Consider the following 23,563-nt stretch of genomic DNA (forward strand, 5'->3'; position numbering starts at 1 on the left):
CAAGATCGTTCCCATGGCTGAGGAGGGAGAGATGGATTCAGTCCCCTTCTCATTAGGAAGGTGTTGGGCTGTATAAAGCATCATAACTGAAGATATTCCTCCATCAGACAGTTCAGATCACAGAAGAGGTTGCTGTATTCTAAACTTCACTTAAATAGCGATGCATAAATGTTTTACTTTTGAGAAAAGAATTTTCACATATACACTGTGTGTGTGTGTGTGTGTGTGTGTGTGTGTGTGTGTGTGTGTAATGTTGCAGTAATTCCAGCACTCTGTGCAGTAAAAGCAGATGTCCTGGCTATTTTATTCTGAAATATTTCTATAGTGTCTTTATCTTTTGAGTTGCTAGCATGTGAGTGTTATTTTCTTATTATCATACAAAGTGTATACAGTTCGTGTAAAGCGTGTGTGAACTAAAATGAAAGAGGTATGAAGTTTACTGTCTCTGAAGTTGATTTGAAGACTAGAGTGGTTAGATAAGGAATGTTCTAAGAAATTCTGTCAAAATAAATTTGATATACAGCCAGAAATTCTACAACTGCTTTCTGGAGCTACCGTATTCTCTTGAGAGCTAGAGTAACTGCTTTCTATAGCTACAGTTTTATTTTTAACTAGGTCTAGTTTTTCTTGGAAAAACTTTCCTACATTATAAAGTTAATAGTTGAACTTAAACTCAATAATAGAACTGAACATATCATTCAATGTTAATATTTGATAGCCTTATTTTTAAATTTGAACATCAAAGATTTTACAAAACCACATGCTCTAAAATGTTTATTTAAATTTGGAAGGTTTGAAATCCCCAGTGTTCCTGAACTCAAGAAGAAAAATCAAGTGTGCCCTCAGATTTAATACCATTTTTGTGGATGTGCAAATTTAGAGATTACTTTGTATAATTTAAACTTCTCTAAAAGTTTCATCCACATTTTTTGCCATCACGACTTACTTGGAGACTAGGATAGAAAACAGAATCTACTCAAATCATGCTTCTCATAACACTTATCTTAAACACGGGAGTACTATTATTGGGTTGGCCAAAAAGTTCATTTGGGTTTTTCATAATATCTCATGGAAAAACCCAACTGAACTTTTTGGCCAACCCAATATTTTTTAGATCAAATTTTATACTAGAAAGTAATGTGGATGGGCAACTGATTGGCCATTTGGTTACTCGGTTACATCAGGTCTCTCTTCTCTGAATGTTCTTCATTTATTCATTCATAAATATTCATTGAGCTCCCACTATATGCCAGTTACTGGGGAAATAGCAGTGAAGAAAAACAATCATCCTTGTCTTCGTGGAGTTTGCATTCTAGTAGAAGAACAAGACAACAGGCAACTTAATAAGTAAATAAATAGTATGTGAGATAACTGCTAAGGAGAAAAGTAAAATAGGGAAGAGAAATAAAAGAAGAGGAAGAGGGTATTCAACTTAGTGTGAGTGGCTGAAGAAGAACTCAATACAAGGTGACGTTGAATAAAAACTAGAACTTAGAAGGAGCAAACCATGCCACTATCCAAAGTGAGAGCATCCAGCCAGAGGAAATGGCAAGTGCAAAGGCCCAGGGGCAGGAATGTGCCTGAAGGGTTAAAGGAGCAGCAAGGAAACCATGGTGGTTGAGTGGAAGGAAGAGAATAGTAACAGATGAGATCACAGGGATACTGGGGTAGGGCAGGTGGGGAGAAGCAGATAACGTGGGGCCTAAAAATAGGTGACTATATAATTTTTTGTCCAAACCAAGATGCTTTGAGAGTGAAAGTAGACACTATCAATAATTGCATCTGGACAATAGGCATAAACCAAGACTCCTGGAAAAAATAGGAAGCGTGGTTACCCAATGTATACACCTTTATAAAGCCTTTAGCCTTTTTCTCCGAGTGAGATAGGAAGCTTTTAGAAGGTTATGAGCAGGACTTCCCTGGTGGCGCAGTCATTAAGAATCCACCTGCCAATGCAGGGGACACAGGTTCGAGCCCTGGTCTGGGAAGATCCCATGTGCTGCGGAGCAGCTAAGCCTGTGTGCCACAACTACTGAGACTGCGCTCTAAAGCCCGCATGCCACAACTACTGAGCCCGCGTGCCTACAGCCTGTGCTCCGCAACGAGAAGCCACCAGAATGAGAAGCCCGTGCACTGCAATGAAGAGTAGCACCCGCTCACCACAACTAGAGAAAGCCCATGCACAGCAATGAAGACCCAAAGTAGCCAAAAATAAAGTAATTAATTTTTTTAAAAAAGGAAGGTTATGGGTAGATGAGTGACATGATCTGGTTTACATTTTAACAAAAACATGCTGACTACTGTGCTGGGAAGCATTTCCTGAATCAATGAAGGAAAAATATGCAGTCTTAAAGTATGTTATGTATACCAATTTATAACATGACCTAAAGCCTAATTAGTGTTTACTCTGTATCAAGCTAACTCATTTGATTCTCACAGTAAACTTATCCTATATGACTGTTGCCTGAAAATGAATAAACTGAGAAATGGTGTTTAAGGAATGTCCTCAAGACTACACAGTTAGCGAGTTGCAGAGCCAGGATTTGGATCCAGTCTGATTCCAGAGGCCATGCTGTTAGCTAAGCTGCCACACTGCTTCTCTTCCATATGCCTCATAAGACAAACTTGATAGTCATCCAGATGTCCTCCCTAGTACAGAAATATATTTTCAAAGACTGTGTTCAAAAACAGTCATCCCCTTTTCTCTCCTGCATTAAACCCAATACTTCTTTAGTTGCTTATTTAAGACAGAAGTGACACACTATAAAGGAAGATGTGTATGAAACAGAGGTTGCTCTCCAGAATAGCATTTATGTTGTAAGTCTTGCAGATTGCATGGGAACATCTGTCAAACAGATTTTTGTATTCCATACTCATTGCCATGTTGGTGAGATAACTGATGGAAGGGAGCCAGAAAATAAAATTTTTTAAAAATGAAAAGAAATGTTAAGTTCTTTGATGGACTGATTGCCTAGACATATACATCTGGTTATCTGCTCAGAGGAACACTTTTTGCCAAACTGGTGTCTCATCTAGTTACCATTGGAAAGGCTAGGCAATTTGTTGGCATGAGACAGAAAAATGAGTTGTCTATGGCTATCCCAAGGTTTCGGTTGGGGTACAAACACCTGGTTTTATTGATAAAACTAAATGTTGCATTTCTAGATCTTCCTCCTTAGGAGTTGACCAGATGCACAGGAATTAAAAGGGTAATGTGAAAGCATAATGGATGACATTTGGGAATATGTCTCAAATGATATTTAAAAAGAAGCAAGAAATAAAATACCTAGGAATAAACTTAACCAAGGAGATGAAAGACCTATACTCTGAAAACTATAAAACACTGATGAAGGAAACTTAAGATGATACAAAGAAAGGGAAAGATACCCCATGCTCTTGGATTGGAAGAATTAATATTGTTAAAATGGCCATATTACCCAAAGCAATCTACAGATTTAATGTAATCCCTATATAAATACTCATGACATTTCTCACAGAAGTAGGACAAATAATTCTAAAATTTATATGGAACCACAAAAGACCCTGAATTGCCAAAAAAATCTTGAGAAAAAAGAAGAAAGCTGGAGGTATCACCCTCCCTGACTGCAGACTGTACTACTGTACAAAGCTACAGTAATCAAAACAGTATGGTACTGGCACAAAAACAGACATACAGATCAATGGAACAGGATAGAGAGCCCAGAAATAAACCCACACACATATTCAATTAATCTTTGACAAAGGAGGAGGCAAGAGTATAAAGTGGGAAAAAGACAGTCTCTTCAATAAGTGGTGCTGAGAAAACTGGGCAGCTATTAATATATGTAAAACAATGAGATTAGGACATTTCCTCACACCATATCCAAAAATAAACTCAAAATGGATTAAAGACCTAAATGTAAGACCTGAAACCATAAAATTCCTAGACGAGAACATAGAATATACTTTAACATAAATCATAGCAATATGTTTTGGGATTTATCTCCTAAGGCAAAAGAAATAAAAGCAAAAATAAATGAGATCAATTAAACTTAAAAGCTTTTGCGCAACAAAGGAAACTATCAGCAAAATGAAAACACAACCTACAAAATGGGACAAAATAGTTGCAAATGATATGACTAACAAGGGGTTAATATTCAAAATATATAAACAGTTTGTACAACTCAATATCAAAAAAATAAACAACCCAGTCAAAAAATGGGCCAAAGACCTAAACAGACATTTTTCTGAAGACAACATACATATGTTAACAGGCACATAAAAAGATATTCAGCTTCCCTAATTATTAGAGAAATGCAAATCAAAACAACGAGATCACCTCACACCTGTCAGAATGGCCATCATCAAAATGTCTACACATAACAAATACTGGCAAGGATGTGGAGGAAAGGGAACACTTGTGCACTGTTGATGGAAATGTAAATTGGTGCAGCCACTATGGAAAACAGTATAGAGGTTCCTCAAAAAACTAGAAATAGAACTACCATATGATCCATCCCTTCCTGGGTTTATATCTGGAAAAAATGAAAATACTAATTTGAAAAGATACATGCAACCCCAATGTTCATAGTAGCATTATTCACAATAGCCAAGGTATGGAAGCAGATAAATGGATAAAAAAGATGTTGTAGGGCTTCCCTGGTGACGCAGTGGCTGGGAATCCGCCTGCCAATGCGGGGGCCACAGGTTCGGGCCCTGGTCCGGGAGGATCCCACATGCCGCAGAGCAGCTGGGCCCGTGTGCCACAGCTGCCGAACCTGCACTCTAGAGCCCGCAAGCCTGGAGCCTGTGCTCTGCAACAAGAGAAGCCACTGCATTGGGGGACCCACGCGCCGCAACCAAGGGTGGCCCTCGCCGCGGCTGGGGAGAGCCCGCGTGCGGCAGCGGAGACCCAATGCAGCCATAAATAAATAAATAAATATACTTTTTTTAAAAAAAAATGCATGTATATATACAATGGATTATCCCTCAGCAATAAACAAAGAATGAGATTCTGCCATTTGCGGCAACATGGATGGACCTAGAGAATATTATGCTTTGTGAAGTAAGTCAGACAGAGAAAGGCAAATACTGTATGATATCACTTATTTGTGGAATCTAAAATATAAAACGAATGTATATAGCAAAACAGAAACAGGCTCACAGATATAGAAAACAAACTGGTGGTCACCAGTGGTTTGGGGAGAGATAGGGGTATTGGATTAAGAGATACAAACTACTATGTATAAAATAGATAAGCAATAAGGATATATTGTATAGCACAGGGAATTATAGCCATTATTTTGTAATAACTTTTAATGGAGTATAATCTATAAAAATACTGAATCACTACGTTGTACACCTTAAACCAATGTAATATTGTAAATTAACTGTACTTCAATAAAATAAAATAAGCTAGAAATCCTCAATTTAAAAAAATTTACAATGAAATTTAATGAAATGGTTTCATTAAATCTGAAGCTATTTGAATAAGGAATTTTATTAACATCCCTAATTTTTTTTTTTTTTTTTTTTTTTGGTCACACCACACGGCATATGGGATCTTAGTTCCCTGACCAGGGGTCAAACCCGTGACCCTGGCATTGGAAGCATGGAGTCAACCACTGGACCACCAGGGAAGTCCCTAATATCCCTAATTTTAAAAGCAAACTATATTGAGCATGTTCAAAATATCCAAAATCATTCCTTTCAAAATATAAAAGGTAATGGGCACACATCTCTTTGCCAAATATTGAATAACTACTATGCCCCATCCCACATGAGTTTTATGTCAGATAAAACAATTCTGTAGAATGTCTGTATATTTTTAAAAATCTGGCCACTGTGAACTTTTAGCTTAGTTTCACAAAACAAAAATGTTTAGAAAACTCCAGCGTTTCCCTTTCAAAGTGATGTCAGGTATGTCACAAATGCTGTGTTTCTCTGCCTATTTCCTTCGTTTCCACAAATTTGATGTTCTTATAGAAGGTAAATCTATGAAAATTTAGGGTAGTGTTACATCATTTAAGAGCTATAATACTTTGTAAACATTTTCAACATTTTATTGACGTGTAATATACACGCAAAAAAAAAATGTACGTTAAGTGTCAGCTCTGAATTTTCACCAGATGAACACATCTATGTAACCAGGATCAAGAATCAGAACATTACCTGCACCCAGAAGTCCCTCAGTCACTAATTACCCAAACTCCCAAGGCAACCACTTTCCTGACTTCTAACAGCAGGAATTTGTTTGCCTACTTTTATGTTTTATGTAAATGGAACCATATGACATATAATCTTTTCTGTCTGGCTTCCTTTGATCAGCACTATGTTTGTGAGAGCAACCCATGCTGTTGAGCTTAGTTGTAGCTTATTCATTCTCATTATTGTATAGCACTTCACTGTCTGAATATGCCACAATGTGTTTATTCATTCTACTTAGGTAGGCATTTAAATAATTTCCAATTTTGAGCTCATATGAATAGTGCATCTATGGACATTCTCACATGCATCTTTTTGTGTGCATATATAGTGCTGAAAAATTAAATATATACAGATATATAAAACTTAACATGTATATATAAATATATATAACACTTAAATATCAACATACATACCTATATACTGAATAAATGCTTTTAATATAAATCTTGATCATGAGTACTTAAATATCAACATATATATTTATAAACTAAATATATGCTTTTAACGTAAATCTTTATCATAATCCTTTTATATTTTGATCAGTAATTTTGGAGAACCACCAGGGCATGGTACAGTACTGGGAACAAGGCAGAATTTCCTAGATGGAATTCTTTTCTAAAAGCTCTAAAGGCTTGTGTGGCATATGTCTGAACTTTGTTCATTATAATTCTTCTTGGCCTTTCAAGCAAATCTATTATCTGCCTTCATATTGGATAATCCCCAAATCAACTCACACATTTACTAAGTGTCTATAGAAAACACAAAGAAATCTAGGACAGTTGCGCCTCTGAGTGGCTTGCATTCTGTGTGAGGATACATATATTCCATCAAGTTAGCCTGAATGCCAGGGGAATTTTATAGTCCAGTGTTCTGTAGAAATTTCTTGAGACCATCGAACACAATTTTACTGAAAAAAATAACATTTTGAATGTAAAACACCTATTAATATTTTCTTTAAAAACAGAAAAACTGTCACCTCTCCTTCTCCTAAAGTAATATATACAGCTAAACCAAAATTAATCAAATTAATCTCAAGGGACACAGAAATAAAATTAGGTTTCAGCATTTTCCATTACTGTTGCAGTAAATGGCCATTTATTTTAAAACTTTAAAGCACCCCATGTGGGCTTCCCTGGTGGCGCAGTGGTTGAGAATCCGCCTGCCGATGCTGGGGACACGGGTTCGTGCCCCGGTCCGGGAAGATCCCACGTGCCGCGGAGCGGCTGGGCCCGTGAGCCATGGCCGCTGAGCCTGCGCGTCCGGAGCCTGTGCTCCGCAACGGGAGAGGCCACAACAGTGAGAGGCCCGCGTACAACCAAAAAAAAAAAAAGCACCCCATGAAACACAGATTAAAAAGCACTGATTTCAGACAGTAAATGTTCTGAGAGTTTAAGTTGGATTGATGAAATTTTCCAGACAATCTCTCTGAGGTTATTTTTGTGAAATGACATATTTTGGGATGCCAGTTACTAGGTAAAACTTGGAGGTTTAGTTGTGATCTGGTTACTACATTATTCTAAGACAAAATGGTAACGGAGGGTTGTCATAGAAATTTACCAAATCGTAGCATATGAAGACGGATCTAAAAGAAAATCCTTCCTAACATCAACACCAAAATTTGCATTGCAACATCACTAAAAAGAAATTTTATGTATCAAAACCACTGAGTAGATTTTAAATGGAATTCAATGGTGGTCTTACAAGGCTCTGAATACATACTGCCAAGAAAGTATTCAGCATTCACTGGGTTTTGCAGTCTTATGATTGTGCCTTTAAACTTAGAGGATTTGTTGAAATTTTTCCTGCTTTTTGTTCTGAGGAAATAGTTACCTTCACAGTAATATTTTTAATGGTTTCATGGAGTGACCTTAAAATGCCTCCAGCTCCTGGGTTACCGTAAAGGAAGGGAAGTAAATCCAGGGGGAAGTTGTGCATATTAAGGTAATATTCCAGGGCCTAATTTGCAAGCACTGAGTACTCACCACTTCGGCTTGATCCTGTCTGATTCTCTGACCGAGGGGTGGGCAAACTACAGCCATAAGCCAAATCTGGCCCAAAGCCTATTTTTATAAATAAAGTTCTATTGGAACACAGCCATACCCATTGTTTACATAAATGGTTTCGACAGATACCAGATGGTCTGCAAAGCCCAAAACATTTATTATCTGACCATTTACAGAAAAAGTTTATCCACCCCTGCAGCATCTCACCCGCTGCCCTGGCCCTGCTTTACTTTTTTAAAAAAAAAGTTTATTATTTATTTATTTTTGGCTGCGTTGGGTCTCTGTGGCTGTGCTCGGGCTTCGTCTAGTTGCCGCGAGCGGGGGCTACTCTTCGTTGCGGTGCGCGAGCTTCTCATTACGGTGGCTTCTCTTGCTGGGGAGCATAGGTTCTAGGCGTGGGGGCTTCAGTAGTTGTGGCTCACGGGCTCTAGGGCACAGGCTCAGTAGTTGTGACGCATGGGCCCAGCCGCTGCGCGGCACGTGGGATTTTCCCGGACCAGGGCTCGAACCCGTGTCCCCTGCATTGGCAGGCGGATTCTTAACCAGTGCGCCACCAGGGAAGTCCCTGACCCTGATTTTCATCCTCGCCTCTCATTCTTCTATATTTTGTCCTATAGGAGGTCAGAGCTCAAGATCTGAACTTCAAAAATATGAATAAGGCTTCCTAACCTTCATTGTTCTTAAGTGGCTTATACCTACAATGCCCAAAATAGTAAATGGGCATAATCCCAAGAAATCAAAGTATGTTTCTTTTTTAAAATGGTTTGTGACTTATCTTGAATAAATCACTTGATCTTTCAAGTTATTATCTTCGTATGAAAAAATAAAGAAGGGACATCTCATGGAATCCCATTAGGCACAGTGACACATAGTAAGCCTGTTCCTGAGGTGACTGCTGACTTAAATGAGACGAACAGCCCAGGGCTATTACCCTCCCTCTGTCTTCTGCATTTATGTTAGCAAACATCCGAACTTGGCCTCCTTGAAGGTCGTAGCAACTGGGTATCCTTGAAACTTGTTGTACAAAATCATGCAGTTTCTGATCGAAATTGAAGAAGTTTTAAATTCTTTGTTGTGTGCTTAGAGACATCCATTACATTGTCTTTCAAGCAATTAATAGCAGCACTGAACCAGGAGGCTAGATCTCTGAGCAGCCATTCATGTTGCAGTTAAACAAGAAAAAGAACAAGGTAAAGATGACATTTCCATTTATTTTAGGGAAATCCCAAACAAAAGAAAAAAAAAATAGAGGTACTCCCCCAGAGATCTTGAAGATAAAAGATTTACATACTTGGAATTATTTGATCAGAAAATCACTACATTTTATATTTCTTTGATAGAACCATTAAATTATACAGTCATAACTAAAAATAGATGACTTTTTATCTCTGGGCTATAAAATTCAAGGAATATATATTTGGTAATGGACAGAAAGGCCATGTCATAGACAAAGGGGGAGGTGGGGAAAAATATGAGATAGTTCATGTTCCTTCTTTTTTAACACTATGTGTATGTGATTTTGTGGCACAGGTATTACTTGTATACATCAGACCTTTTAAAATTGTTGGTGAAGGAAGGACGAGCTACAGGGATGGGAGAAAGAAGACAAAGTTGGGTGATGGAGATCCATCCTTGGGACTCTACTTTTAGCCACTCTGTAATTCAGCAGGCACACCCAAGACAGTTCATATATATTTAAGAAAGCGGGGGAAGGGAAGGAAGGAGGAAGGGAGAGAGGCAGGGAACCTAGACTCTCAGAATGTGAGGAGTCAACATTTGTAGTTCCAATTATGTGAACCAGAACTTGGAGCTATTTATAATTTTACAGAGACACTAATTCAAATTGGCCCTGCTTGCAGGCTGACATAATAAAGGCAGTCTCTCAGCTGATAGACCTGATTCTACCTCTCCTGTGGTTTGGAAATTTTTACTTGTTTGCCATAACTCTGATTAACTCTGATGAAGTGATAAATATTTAGTTGGTGGAAATGGCCCAGAAGAAAAAGCTGGTACTAGAATTGAACATGTCTAATAAAGTATTGTTTCTTAGCCAGAAACTTTGGATAATTGAACAACTGGAGAGAAGCAAGTGCCTTAGGGCTTAATATCTGTTACTTGATCACTTTTTAGGTTCTGTGACCCTCAGTGGATCTCCACATTCTGTTTAGACTGCTTCTTCTTTGCTAAAGACATACATGGTCCATGACTAATGGTTAAGGTGGTAAATTTTATCTTATGTATACTTTACCACAGTTGAAATTTTTTTAAATCTTAAACTTGGCACTTAAATGAAAATGTAGAAGTATAAAACTTTAGGGCCAAAAAGGAGAAAATCTTTGAGATCTAGGACTAAGTAAAGAGTTCTTACACTTGACACCAAAAGCACAATCTATAGAAAACTGATAAATAGGACCTCATCAAAATTTAAAACTTTTACTCTGCAAAGGACCCTCTTAAGAGGATGAAAAAACATGCTACAGACTGTGAGAAAGTACTTGCAATCAACAGGATGAAAAAACAAGCTACAGATTGGGAGAAGATATTTGCAATCAACATGTCTAACCAAAGGAGTAGTTTCTAGAACATATTAAAAACTCTCAAAATTCAACAGCAAAAAACCAAACAATCCAGGCAGAAAATGGGCAAAAAACATGAACAGAAATTTTGCTGAAGAGGATACAAAGCTGGTCGATAAACATGAAAAGATGTTCATCATTATTAGCCACTAGCGAAATGCAGAACTGAAACCTCAGTGAGATACCACTCCACACCTATCAGAATGGATAAAATTTAAAAATAGTGACAACACTTAATACTGGCAAGGATGAGAAGAAACTGGATCATTCATACATCACTGGTGAGACTGAGAAATTGTAGAAGCACTCTAGAAAAGACTTTGGAAGTTTATCATAAAACTAAACATGCAATTACCATAAGACCCAGCAATTGCAATCTTGGGCATTTATGCCAAAGAAATGAAAATTATATTCATGCAAAAACCTGTTCAGGCATGTTCATAGTAGTTTTATATGTAATAGCCTGAACCTGGAAGCAATCCAGATGTTCTTCAGTGGGTGAGTGGTTAAATAAACTATGGTAAATCCATTCCATAAAGTACTACTCGGTGATAAAAAGGAACAAGCTATTGATAACACACAACAACTTGGATGAATCTCAAGGGAATCACAGGGAGTGAAAAAAAAAAGCCTATCTCAAAAGATTACATACTATAATTCCATTTATATAACATCCTTGAACTGACAGAGTTATTGAGATGGAGGACAGATTAATGGTTGCCAGGGGCTAGAGAGTTCAAGGGAGAGGGGAAGGGAGTGTGGTTATAAGAGGTCATTATAAGGGGTCCTTGTGGTGATGGACCTATTCCATGTCTTGCCTGGAGGTCAATACACAAACCTACACATGTGATAAAATTGCATAAATACAAACAAATCAAATGAGTAACACGAGAGAAATCTGAATAATATCACTGGATCATATCAATGTCAAAAAAATGATTGTACCAGTTTACATTCCCACTAGCATTATATGAGGGTTCCAATTTCTCCACATCCTCACCAACTTATTATTGTCAGTCTTTTATATTATAGCTATTCTAATGATGTGTAGCGGTAGCTCATTGTGGCTTTAATGTACTTTTCCCTTAATGATGAATGATACTGAGCATTTTTCATTTTCATGTACTTAGCTATTTGTATTTCTACTTTGGTGAAATGTCTATTTAAATCTTTTACTCTTTTTAATTATGTTATTTCTCTTTATATTTTTTAATTGTAGGAGTTCTTTACATATTCTGGATGGAAATCCTTCATCAGATATATGATTTGCAAATACTTTTTCCCACTCCGTAACTTTTCTTTTCATTTTCTAAATGGTGTCTTTTGAAGAGCAAAATTTTAAAATTTTGATGAAATCCAATTTATCAAATTTTTTTCTTTTATGGACATGTTTCTGTGTCATATCTATGAAATCTTTGCCTAAGCCAAAATCACAAAAAAATTCTCTTATTTTTTTTAACAGTTTTATAATTTTAGCCCTTAATTTAGATCTATGATCACAATAAATTTTTGTGTAGTATATGAGATAAGCATCTAAGTTCACTTTTTTGCATACACATATCCAATTGTCCCAGCACCATTTATTGAAAAGACTATGTCTCCTCAAAGAACTGCCTTGGCACCTTTGTTAAAACTTAATTGATGATAAATGTAAGGGTTTATTTTTGTCTTTTCTTTTCTAGTCCAATGACTTATGTGTCTATTGTTATGCCAATACCATCCTGCCTTGATTACTGTAGTTTATAGTAAGTTTTTTTTTTTGTTTTTTTTTTTGCGGTACATGGGCCTCTCCCTGTTGTGGCCTCTCCCATTGCGGAGCACAGGCTCCGGACGCACAGGCCCAGCGGCCATGGCTCATGGGCCCAGCCGCTCCGTGGCATGTGGGATCCTCCCGGATCGGGGCACGAACCCGTGTCCCCTGCATCGGCAGGCGGACTTTCAACCACTGCGCCACCAGGGAAGCCCCTATAGTAAGTTTTTAAACAGGTACTATAAGTCCTACTTTGTTGGATTTTTTTTTTCAAAAAATTTTTGGCTATTCTGGGTCCTTTACATTTCTATATAAACTTTAAGATCAACTTGCTAATTTCCTTGAATTTACATAGGAATTGTATTGACTCTTTGGATGAATTTAGAGAAAATTGCCATCTTAACAATACTCATTCTTCCAATACAAAAACATTTATTTAGGTCTTTGATTTCTCCAGTATTTGGTATCTTTCAGCAAACATGTCTTATACTTCTTTAGTTAAATTTATTCCTAAGTATTTATTCTTTTTTTCTGATGCTATTTTGAATGGAATTGTCTCAATTTCATTTTTATATTTTTCATTTCTAGTATATACAAATGCAACCAATGTTTGTATATTGCTTTTGTAGCCTATGACCTTGCTGAAGTCCTCACCATTACAATTGCAACATCAACTTTTTTCCACAGCTAGTGTGTGATGGCGAAGAATGCCGTGACTCTTAGAACAGTTTTGTGCCACTGCTTGATTCATGCTAAGGCACTGGTAGTTTTAAACACTGTTGCTTTTGCACCAGTAGTGCAAATGTCAACCAGTAGAAAACACAGTCATCTCAGCATTATCTTGATCTTGCAGGTCCTATGAAAGGTTCTCCTGAACGGTGAAAAGGGATCTCCAGGGGTCCTCAGGCAACACTTAGAGAAACACTGATCTAGATGGTCTCCAAGACCCTGTCCAAAGTCTAAAATGCTGTAATTTTTCAGATCTAAGATAAATGTCGTTTACCAAACTTGTCTTAATAACATTTGCATAAGTCGCTGATTTTCATGGCAGTCAATATTCCTTAGACAATTGCTGCACGTAAAACAAGGTACCAAGTGTTCTGAGAGAGATGAAAAGGAAATAAAACATTGGCTCTAATCTCAAGGAAATGGTACAAACCTCTCTCAGTACTCAAGTGTCTAGGAAAGGAAGCCCAGCTAATTAGTAGGCTAATTACATTAGACCCCAAATTTGTATGTTTTCTATTCTAGGTAGCACTAAAAATAAACAAAATACTTATAGTGGAGATACAGTATGTGTTGAATATCAAGACTGAGAAGTAAAACTAGGTTAAAATCTATTATTCTTGACTTATACAATTTAATGTTATCTCATTTCCAAATGACTGGAAATAAGACAAAGTAGGATCAAACTAATTTTCAAATTTTTTAATTCTTAATTTTACACTATGATTTATAACAGACCCTTGACTGGAAGCTTAAAATAGCCACTTACCTACTGTTTTCTCCTGCATTTTACTTACAGTCAGGATTTACAGTATGGTGCTTATAGCTCACTGGGCAAATTTTCTGTATATTTTAGCTTCTCCCTGGAGAGGAATAAAATACTGTTCATACATTCGAGGTAAATAAATAGTCTCAAGACTTCATCTATGGGATTCCATGGGTACTGACATCTTTCATCCTATTGGATAGAAAAAAAGAAAGGCAAAAAGGACTAAAATACTCATATTGGGGAATAATAAAAGAGAAATTGGGAAGACAAAATAATTCATATAAAATGAAGGGAGGGATTGAGGTTAAGCGAGTTTAGGGATAAATGGAGTTGATAATAGTTTCAGAGAAACCAGCTACAGACTGGAGTTCTGATATGAAAAAAAAAAAAAAATCACGCAATTTAAGAGCTGGCAGAGAATTTAGAGATAAGAAATGTTGGGCCAGAACAAGATTATATGGCAGAGGAGGAAGGCAAAGCCCAAAGATTTCTGACAGGGCTAGAGCCGGAAGCCAGAATTTCTAACTTCCCTGCAGTATATTACATCCTGCCCTCTTCTAAAACTTTAGTGGCTGAATTGTTTACATGCATGTCATTCTTATATGAAGCATCATTACATGACTGGTAACTCGGCCATCTTGAGCATGTCTTCCTAATTCACTTTATACCTCAGCTATTGCAAATTGTCTTATTTCCTAATGAATTTCTGTTATTAAATATTCAAAATCACCTCAACCTTATTTACTGTAACACATCACCTTCAGCATCAAGAGTGTTCCTTTTTTTCCCCAAAAGACACATATGGTATCGTTTTCTTTGTGCCACATACCGTATCTTAGTTGGGTCATCGTTTCCATCAACACAGGATAATTGTGACCACATGACGTACTTTACAATGAAGAACTAACCTCAGTTCTGAAGATTCCACACATTACATCATTAAATAGGCAGCATGCTTTCAAATATGCCGTTGGCTTTTGCTTTTTTCCACTTATTACCACCTTCCTGATAAGTTTTTTGGGGCTACTACCTAAAGCTACATGTGGAAATCTCTACCAGTTTATTTTTTGTTTTGTTTTGTTCTGCTTTGTTTTCGCCTGCATGTTTCTTTTAAATAAGTACTAGCGTGTACTACCATAGAGAGTGCTGATTAAAATAAACAGTAACATTTTTTCAGTAGGTTTTGGGTCTTATTGTGTGTCCAGGTCAGAGCACTTATTTTCTATAATTAACTATCTTTTCTCCATCCAGGAAAAGCCAGGTTCATTCTTTCCAACGTAAATCTTCTCTCCATTATGAATTAAATCCTAAAATACTGACACATACATTTGGCACTAACCTATACAATTTTGATACTGAGTGCTTCTAACTTTTCTTTTTTAAAAAACATTTAATTCTTCTCCATCCAATGATCCTTTGGTTTTAGGCATACCAAAAATGTAGAAGTCATAAATTACTTGATTCTAGATTGGCATCCTTACAGCAGTTTTATCAGAGTCATTTCTTTTCATTCCCAGCCTTCAGGTGACTGAGATTCTTGAGGATAATAAGCCCATATCTTGGGTGAACCATCTTTCCTCTAATGAAATAACCTTCCTGGGTTTGGAACTTGGTTTTAAAAAGTATTTTTGGGGGGGCTTCCCTGGTGGTGCAGCGGTTGAGAGCCTGCCTGCCAATGCAGGGGACACAGGTTCGAGGCCTGGTCTGGGAGGATCCCACATGCCGCAGAGCAACTGGGCCTGTGAGCCACAGCTGCTGAGCCTGCGCGTCTGGAGCCTGCGCTCCGCAACGAGAGAGGCCGCGATAGTGAGAGGCCCGCGCACCACGATGAAGAGTGGCCCCTGCTCGCCGCAACTGAAGAAAGCCCTCGCACAGAAACGAAGACCCAACACAGCCAAAAATTAATAATTTTTTTAAAAAAAGTATTTTGGGGGGACTTCCCTGGAGGTACAGAGGTTAAGAATCTGCCTGCCAATGCAGGGGACACGGGTTCGAGCCCTGGTCCAGGAAGATCCCACATACCGCGGAGCAACTAAGCCTGTGCGCCACAACTACTGAGCCTGTGCTCTAGAGCCGGCGAGCCACAGCTACTGAGCCCGCTCGCCTAGAGCCCGTGCTCCGCAACAAGAGAAGCCACTGCAGTGAGAAGCTTGCGCACCACAGCAAAGAGTAGTCCCCGCTCGCCACAACTAAAGAAAGCCCATGAGCAGCAACAAAGACCCAACCCAGCCAAAAATAAATAAAAAATAAATAAATAAATTTTTTTTAATTAAAAGTATTTTTTCCTCTTTTTTTTTTTCTCTCTTTCATCTGGTTGTTATTAACATCTATGTATTTCGGATTCTAAAAAGTTAAGACCTCAACCAACACCGAAACACTGAATATTCAATGGTGAAAGAGATGGATAGTGGGTAGTAGCAACAACCTCAAGTTTTCTAATCTAAGTGCAGAGTAGCTGGAGCAGTTCCTCAAAACCCATCTCTTACAGGAACTAACATTTACAACCTGCGATGGGTCAGGCCCTGTTCTAAGGGCTTTGCCTGGATCAATTCATTTCACACTCCCGTCAACCATATGGCATAGTTTTCATCTCCAGTTTTCACTGAGGCACAGTTCACTTGTGTAAGTCATGTGGGGTACAAGACAGCCGGGTTCCAGAGCCTTCTTTGGCTGAGTTCCCACAGAATGTTGCTTGCAGCTTCTTTAAGGGACCGTCACATCTGTCTATCTTCTGGGTAGTCATTTCCTTGTGAATGGGGCCCTTTGTACCTGTGGGCTCTGCCACCCCCCCATACCTGGTAACCTGGATGACCGTCCTTCACAATCTCACTGGAAAAAACAGACAGAAAGTAGAGACTGATAACCACAGGCCGTGCAAATTGCTCACACTTCCAGATACTTACTTCTGCTAACTGCTTTCTATGGATTGTCTCTTCTGTCACCCACAGTAAACCCTGTGAGGTAGCTGCCATCACCATTTCCATTTTCTAGAGGAGGAAACTGAGAAGTAGCGAGGTTAACCAACATGCCAAGGTCACGTGGTCCGAAACACAGCAGAGCTGGGATTCAGTCTAACCCAGGAAGTCGAGCTTCAGGGCCCACGCTCTTTACTACACCAAGCCACTTGCTTTCATTAAAAGGAGTGCTTCTCCATCTCCCCAGGTCACGGAGGGCACCCAGAGTCGAGAACATCTGTGGAGTGTCTGCTCTGCTCTAAGGATGTCATGCTTCCCAAATTCTTGGGCTGGTCGGGAGGCAGCAGGAGCCTGTCAAAGGAAAAAGTGTATGGGTAGGGTGGAAGCCATGGGGTTTGTTTTATTTATTTGATTTGATTTCTGTGAAAACTCTGCCTCAATCTGGAAGCAATTAAAGCATAAGGGAAAGGCAAAATTCATCCTCAGTCACGCAAAGTGATTTATTTTATTGTAACCAATTAGAGGTTTGCAACAGCCAGAAAACATGTTCTCATGGAAGGCCTGTCCTGGGCATCAGAGGCTTTATTACCATCCCAGTCTGCACTGTCGGGAGATGTAGAACACCTTTACTGCTGATTCGACTATGTACCAACTTCTACATCCCAGCCCCTGCCCCAGAAAGAAAGAAAACCTCAGAACCCCACTTTTTGAAGACGGGTACCTGGTCCGTCATGTCCAGCTTCAAGTGACCCAACAATAATCCATGTTGAGGGAAGAGAACATTTTATTTACTTTGAGGTTTTCAGCTATTACAGACTATATTCATAAATCCCTCCTTCCTTCCTGAAATGAGTGGGGTGGGATGAAGGGAAGGAGGAGAAGCCCTCATCCTCACCGGATGGGCTGGAATGAAAATTAGCACAAAGAAGAATGCACCGCTGGTTTTACTTATCGCATTATTAAGATGCCATGACAATAACAAAGATAATATCCAAGTAATGGCATTAGCATCTGGAATGGATAAAAAGAGGGGGTAAATTCATTTATATTATCCTTTTCTTCATGGTCATGAATAATTGGTACATTTCAGTTTGTGATTACAAGCTATAGCAGTTCAAAATAACTAACGTCTGTGCGGTGTACATTCAGTTTGTGGATTCTCTCATAAGCATTGTCCCACGTGAGCCTCCCAGATGGTCATCATACCATTGTGGCAGGTATGAGAGCCACCCCACTTAACAGATACAGGAATGAGACATAACAATGGGTAAGTGGCTTACCCAAGGTCGCTGTTGCTAACAGATAAATCTTGTGTTTGAAACTAAGTCTTATGAATTGACAATCTAAGTTGATTTTTAAGGAAAGAACAGCCTTATTTCATAAATGCCAAGCTGGTGAGGCCTGGGACATGAGAGTCATGCATACCAGTTAGGTCACCTGCTATTGAGCTGTACCTTTCTATACTGATGGCTTTAGTCACTATTCGCGTGAGAGGGTTGCAAACTACGTGGCCCCAAGCCATTATGATTTTTTATGTATGTCTATATTATATTATATTTTCTGCTCATCCTGCACTATCTGGCTGTCAACTAACTATCATTTTGTTTTTTTACTGATCATGGCATCTCTAGAGCAGAGGTTCTCAAAGCAGAGGTTGGTGGACTAGCAGCATCGACATCACCTGGGAACTCATTAGAAATGCAGTCACGGACTTCCCGGTTAGCGCAGGGGTTAAGACTCCGCCTGCCAAGGCAGGGGACACGGGTTCAAGCCCTGGTCCGGGAAGATCCCACATGCCGCGGAGCCACTAAGCCCGTGCGCCACAACTACTGAGCCTGCGCTCTAGAGCCCACGAGCCACGACTACTGAAGCCCACGCGCCTAGAGCCAGTGCTCCGCAACAAGAGAAGCCACCGTGATGAGAAGCCTGCGCACCGCAACAAAGAGTAGCCTCCGCGCGTGGCAGTGAAGACCCAACGCAGCCCCCCCCCCAAAAAAGTGCCAAGTCTCAAGCCCCACCTCAGACCTACTGAATCAGGAACTCAGGGCGGGGGACGCACAGCAGTGTGGTTTAACAGGCCCTCCAGATGATGCTGAACTTGCTGAAGCTTGAAAACAAGTGTGCTAAAGCAGTGATTCTCAACCTTGGCTGTACACTGGAATCACCTGGAAGCTTTAAAAACTTCCGGGCTTGTGTCCCAACTCCAGAGATCCTGATTTAATTGGCCTAGGACAGGGTTTTTAACCTCAGCGCTACTGACATTTTGGGCTAGATAACTGTTCATTAGAGGGCCTGGCCTGTGCATTTAAAGATATTTAACAGCATCCCTGGCCTCTACCTACCAGATGTTAGTAGCCTCCCAACAATTTGTAATAATGAAAAATGTCTCCAGACGTCGCCAAATGTTCCCTGGGACACAAAGCACCCCACAATGAAGAGTAGTCATCTAGGGGCATGGCCTGGGCACTGGTATTTTTAAAAGCTCCCTCAATCATTCTAACGTACAGCCAAGACTGAGAACCATGACTCAGGAGGGTTCGGATTAACGAGTAGCTTTGGATGTGCAACGCACAAATAACAGAACCATTTAAAAAGAACAATAAAAATGAGTGTAAAGTAAAAACAAATCAACCTGTAGGGAAGACTCAGACCGTTCGCCCATAAGTCAAGGACATGAACTTCGGGGCATAAATTTCACAGCAACCATTTGGCGCCTTACATTTTTGCTTACTTTCTGGTTGTCAGGTATGTTCCAGAAAGCTGACATAAGCGGGTACATTGTACACACTATCAACGAAAGATCACAACTAAGTAGAAATTGCTTTGTACCAAATATAGTAGTGGCCAGACATCCTGCTTTAGGATCTAGTCATTCTAAAAACAGGGTGCTTATTGGTGGATCATGTGGTACAAGTCCTTAGGTAAATCTGTTTCGACAGGTTAAAAAATGCAGCCTATCAATTTTATGTTGACTTTTCCACAATCCGAATCAGCCACACAAATACAGAATTTCTACATTAATTTGTGCCATTAGTAGTGCTTTAGTTTTCAGGTGGAGATCAGGACTTTAATTACGTTTCAGCTGAAGAAATGTCCCCTCAGAAAAGTCCTAAAGCAAAATCCATGCTCAGCAGATGACCCTCTGCTGCCTAGGTTGCCCTGGGCTGTTCCTCTGTGGTCCACTTGGGAACCCGATTGGACCATAGGATGGGCGTCATCTTCAGGTTCCTGCTCTGTGGCTCTTATCAAGCTGGACAGTCTCAGCACAAAGGGAGGGCTCTCCAAGCAAAGTGTTTACCGTGGACTTTTCAACAGAACTGCATTCTCCCACCTCCTCCAACAACTAGTTGAACGGTGCATTGTTTGTTTCAACATAAAGAGTGGAAATACTACTTTCAGATACTGTTAAATGACTTTTAAATAGAAAGTAAATTATAAGATGAATGTGTTTTCTGTGGAAAATTGGTGCTATCAAATTTCAAAATGTGAAAATATTTCCCTGAATTAGTGAGTTGAAATCATTAATTTGTTCAACACCTACTACATACGAGGTACTGTGTGATGCCCTTGGAAGTTATAAATATGAGGGTTACATAAAAGCACAGACCCTCTTATGGCAAAAATAAGCTATGACTGCTCCAAGGTGCCAGATTTACCCTTGAACCAATCCGACTGGTTAGTTTGTCAGACTGGTTTGGTTTTTCTTTCATTGAATTGATATTAGCTTGTTAACTATAATGAAATCAACAAGTTCTTTTACCATGGTCTGTTTATGCTAAGCAGTTCTTTATCTTTTCCCATCCTAGTCTAAGTGGTTTTTCTCAACGTGCTTTTAAAAAATCAAAACATTTTAATTAGGCAATAGAACTGCTTCCCAGAAGCCTGCTCTAGGAAACAAAATCATAAAAGACTGCTGAAAGGTATTATTTCCATAATGTTCTGACTATTTTTTTTTTTAAATAACAGGATTTATGTACATAGGGAGTTTTCTGGAAGAAAACACAATTTATAATTAACAGTGGTTGCCTTTGGGCAGGGAATTAAGGGGTCTTGAATAGAAGGGAGACTTAACTTTTCATTATACAAGTTTTTATACAGCTTAACTTTTACCATTTTAAATACTGTATTTTCCATTTTAAACGCTAGTAAATAACAGAAAGGATACATTTCCTGTAGTCTTTATTTCATAAGCTCCAAAATGCCTCTTCTAAATAAGAGAAAAATAGGTGAGCTATACTCCATGTCTCTTTGATGTCTTCCTTTCGTATATGTTTTCTTGCTAAGACAGAATGGGCTGAAAGGAGTCTTTGAATCTAAGATTACTCCAATATTGGTTCCATGAAAGAGGTTAACAAGCAGGTCCTACCTGAGATTGGGTAGTTAAGCAGGGCCTCTTTGAGGAAGCCAGCTTTAACCAGAAAGAGAAGTTGCCTGCAGATAGGACCCTAATTTCCTGCTGGCAGCATGAGAACAGTTACTATCCATACCTCCCTTGAGAATGAAGTGGATATACGTCAGGGATGTCTACACTGTGATTGTACCTAAAATTTTTTTCCAATGATTTCTTTCATTCTCCTTTGTCAGTAATTCCCAAGAAGAATCAGTGCTGGCAAAGAAAAAAAAGAACAACAAAAATAACCAAACACCTATTTGTGTCAAAGAAAGACAATTCTGTGATCTATTTGGTGCTCACCAATTCCATGATACCTTTCTCTTGAGTGCTTCCTTTACACCTAATCCTAATTAAAAGTTTAAGCAAGCATGAAAAAAAAATATTTCAATTGAGATTGGAAGGGCCTGAAACAATACATGCTCTGTTGTGTGTTCTCCCAGATCATTTTTCTCAGCACTTGTTACTTAGACCTGCACAGGATTTCAGAGTCTCCCTTGTTAAGCCAGAAACATCCTTTTCTTTTCTCTCATTGTTGCATGTGTGAATTGGGAAATCCATTCACGTGGATTTCAGGATCCTCTGTCTCCAGAAATGAACCAACCATAACAATTCAACTGTTCCAAAACTTATCCTATAACAATCCTTACACATTTTAATTACATCTCTCTTGTCTTTAGTGGAGAATTACAGTTCTGGGACAAAATAACTAAACTCTCACTGTGTAAAAAGTAATTTTCAGGTTTTCTTTTTAGGGGGTGATTCATCTCAGAAATAATGTTTTATGTGTTTACTTGCATCAGGCGGTCATAACTAGCAATCAGCAATGGTATAATTATTTTTTAGCTTCACGAGAACCGTCAGAGTTTAGGGCAGTATTTCTGTGAAGAGCCTACTGGTTGTTCTTGGACAAAGGTATTTACGGAAATTCTGAGAAGACACCAACCAAGATCAGTTAGAGTGAGAGGAAGAAGAGACCAGCGGTGGGGCTGGATTGAAGGAAAAGGTCTTTTAGAAAACTACTCAAAAGAAGGGAAATATGTTTGCAAACCAAAAAGAGAGAACATCAGAAATTAAATATGTTTGAAAACCAAAAAGAGAGAACATCAGAAATTAAATATGTTTGAAAACCAAAAAGAGAGAACATCAGAAATTAAGTCAAACAGGATCTTAGCCATAAAAAATAGAATTATAGGGCTTCCCTGGTGGCGCAGTGGTTGAGAGTCTGCCTGCCGATGCAGGGGATATGGGTTCGTGCCCCGGTCCGGGAAGATCCCACATACTGTGGAGCGTCTGAGCCCGTGAGCCACGGCCGCTGAGCCTGTGCGTCCAGAGCCTGTGCTCCGCAACGGGAGAGGCCACAACAGTGAGAGGCCCATGTACCACAAAAAAAAAAAAAAAAAAATAGAATTATAGATAGCCCTATGTTACTAAACTCTCAAAATGCGTAAGTTCTGATTTTGTATTTCTCGGGTAATAGTTTCCTATCCTCTTTCCATGGACTCATATTAATGACCACGCCAACCATGAAATTAAACCTTACTCTTTTAGAAATGGTAGAACGAAATTGGAAGGTCAACTTAGAGTTACTATGGCGATGGGTACTCTGCAAAAAAAAAGAAGTTTGTCAAGTTAGTACAATATTATTTCCTACTGAGTGGAGTAAGTTTAAATTCTGGGTCACTAAGCAAACATAAGAAAGGACATCAATACCATTTTTACCCTTGAAAAGCCATCATAGATATTCAGCAGAGACTTCCTCCTTTTAGGTGGCTGAGCTATTATTTAAGGCCATGCTTCTAGTACGATACCTAATTAGATATCTCTAATTAGATATCAGCAATTCACAGAGGATTTACGTTCTTGCTACTCACCACAGCCACTAGAGGGTCATCACCCTCTCCCTGGAGCAAACATTTCAAATTGTCAACATGGAAGAATAGACGTCCCTGCAAATGCTACGAACAGGTCACAGTAAGCACATTTTCTTGTATGATAAAGGAAAACCTGAGCCTAAATAAAGATAGGCCACTGGTGTCACACCTGCTGAAGCAGGGCAGCAAGTTAAGCATGGAGGAAAAGGTGGGTTTCAAGTGGCTTTAGCTGTTAACCAGCTGGCAAAGCCAGTACATTCTAAACAACTTCATTTTCCCAGTGTTCTCCAGAACATCTTATTCAGAGCTTTGACTGCTTGTCAGGAGATAATATAATCTCCCAATGCCACTAGCTGAAAATGATTCATTTCACT

General features: G+C 39.0%; 1 protein-coding gene across 1 annotated transcript in view; it reads left to right on the forward strand.

The window, feature by feature from the left end:
* Positions 1-23,563, forward strand: part of EDNRA (endothelin receptor type A) — a 63,485-nt gene that overhangs the window by 12,383 nt on the left and 27,539 nt on the right. The window lies entirely within an intron of this gene.

The sequence above is a fragment of the Kogia breviceps genome, chromosome 6 (genome assembly GCF_026419965.1).
Source record: "Kogia breviceps isolate mKogBre1 chromosome 6, mKogBre1 haplotype 1, whole genome shotgun sequence".
NCBI classification, from domain to species: Eukaryota; Metazoa; Chordata; class Mammalia; order Artiodactyla; family Physeteridae; genus Kogia; species Kogia breviceps.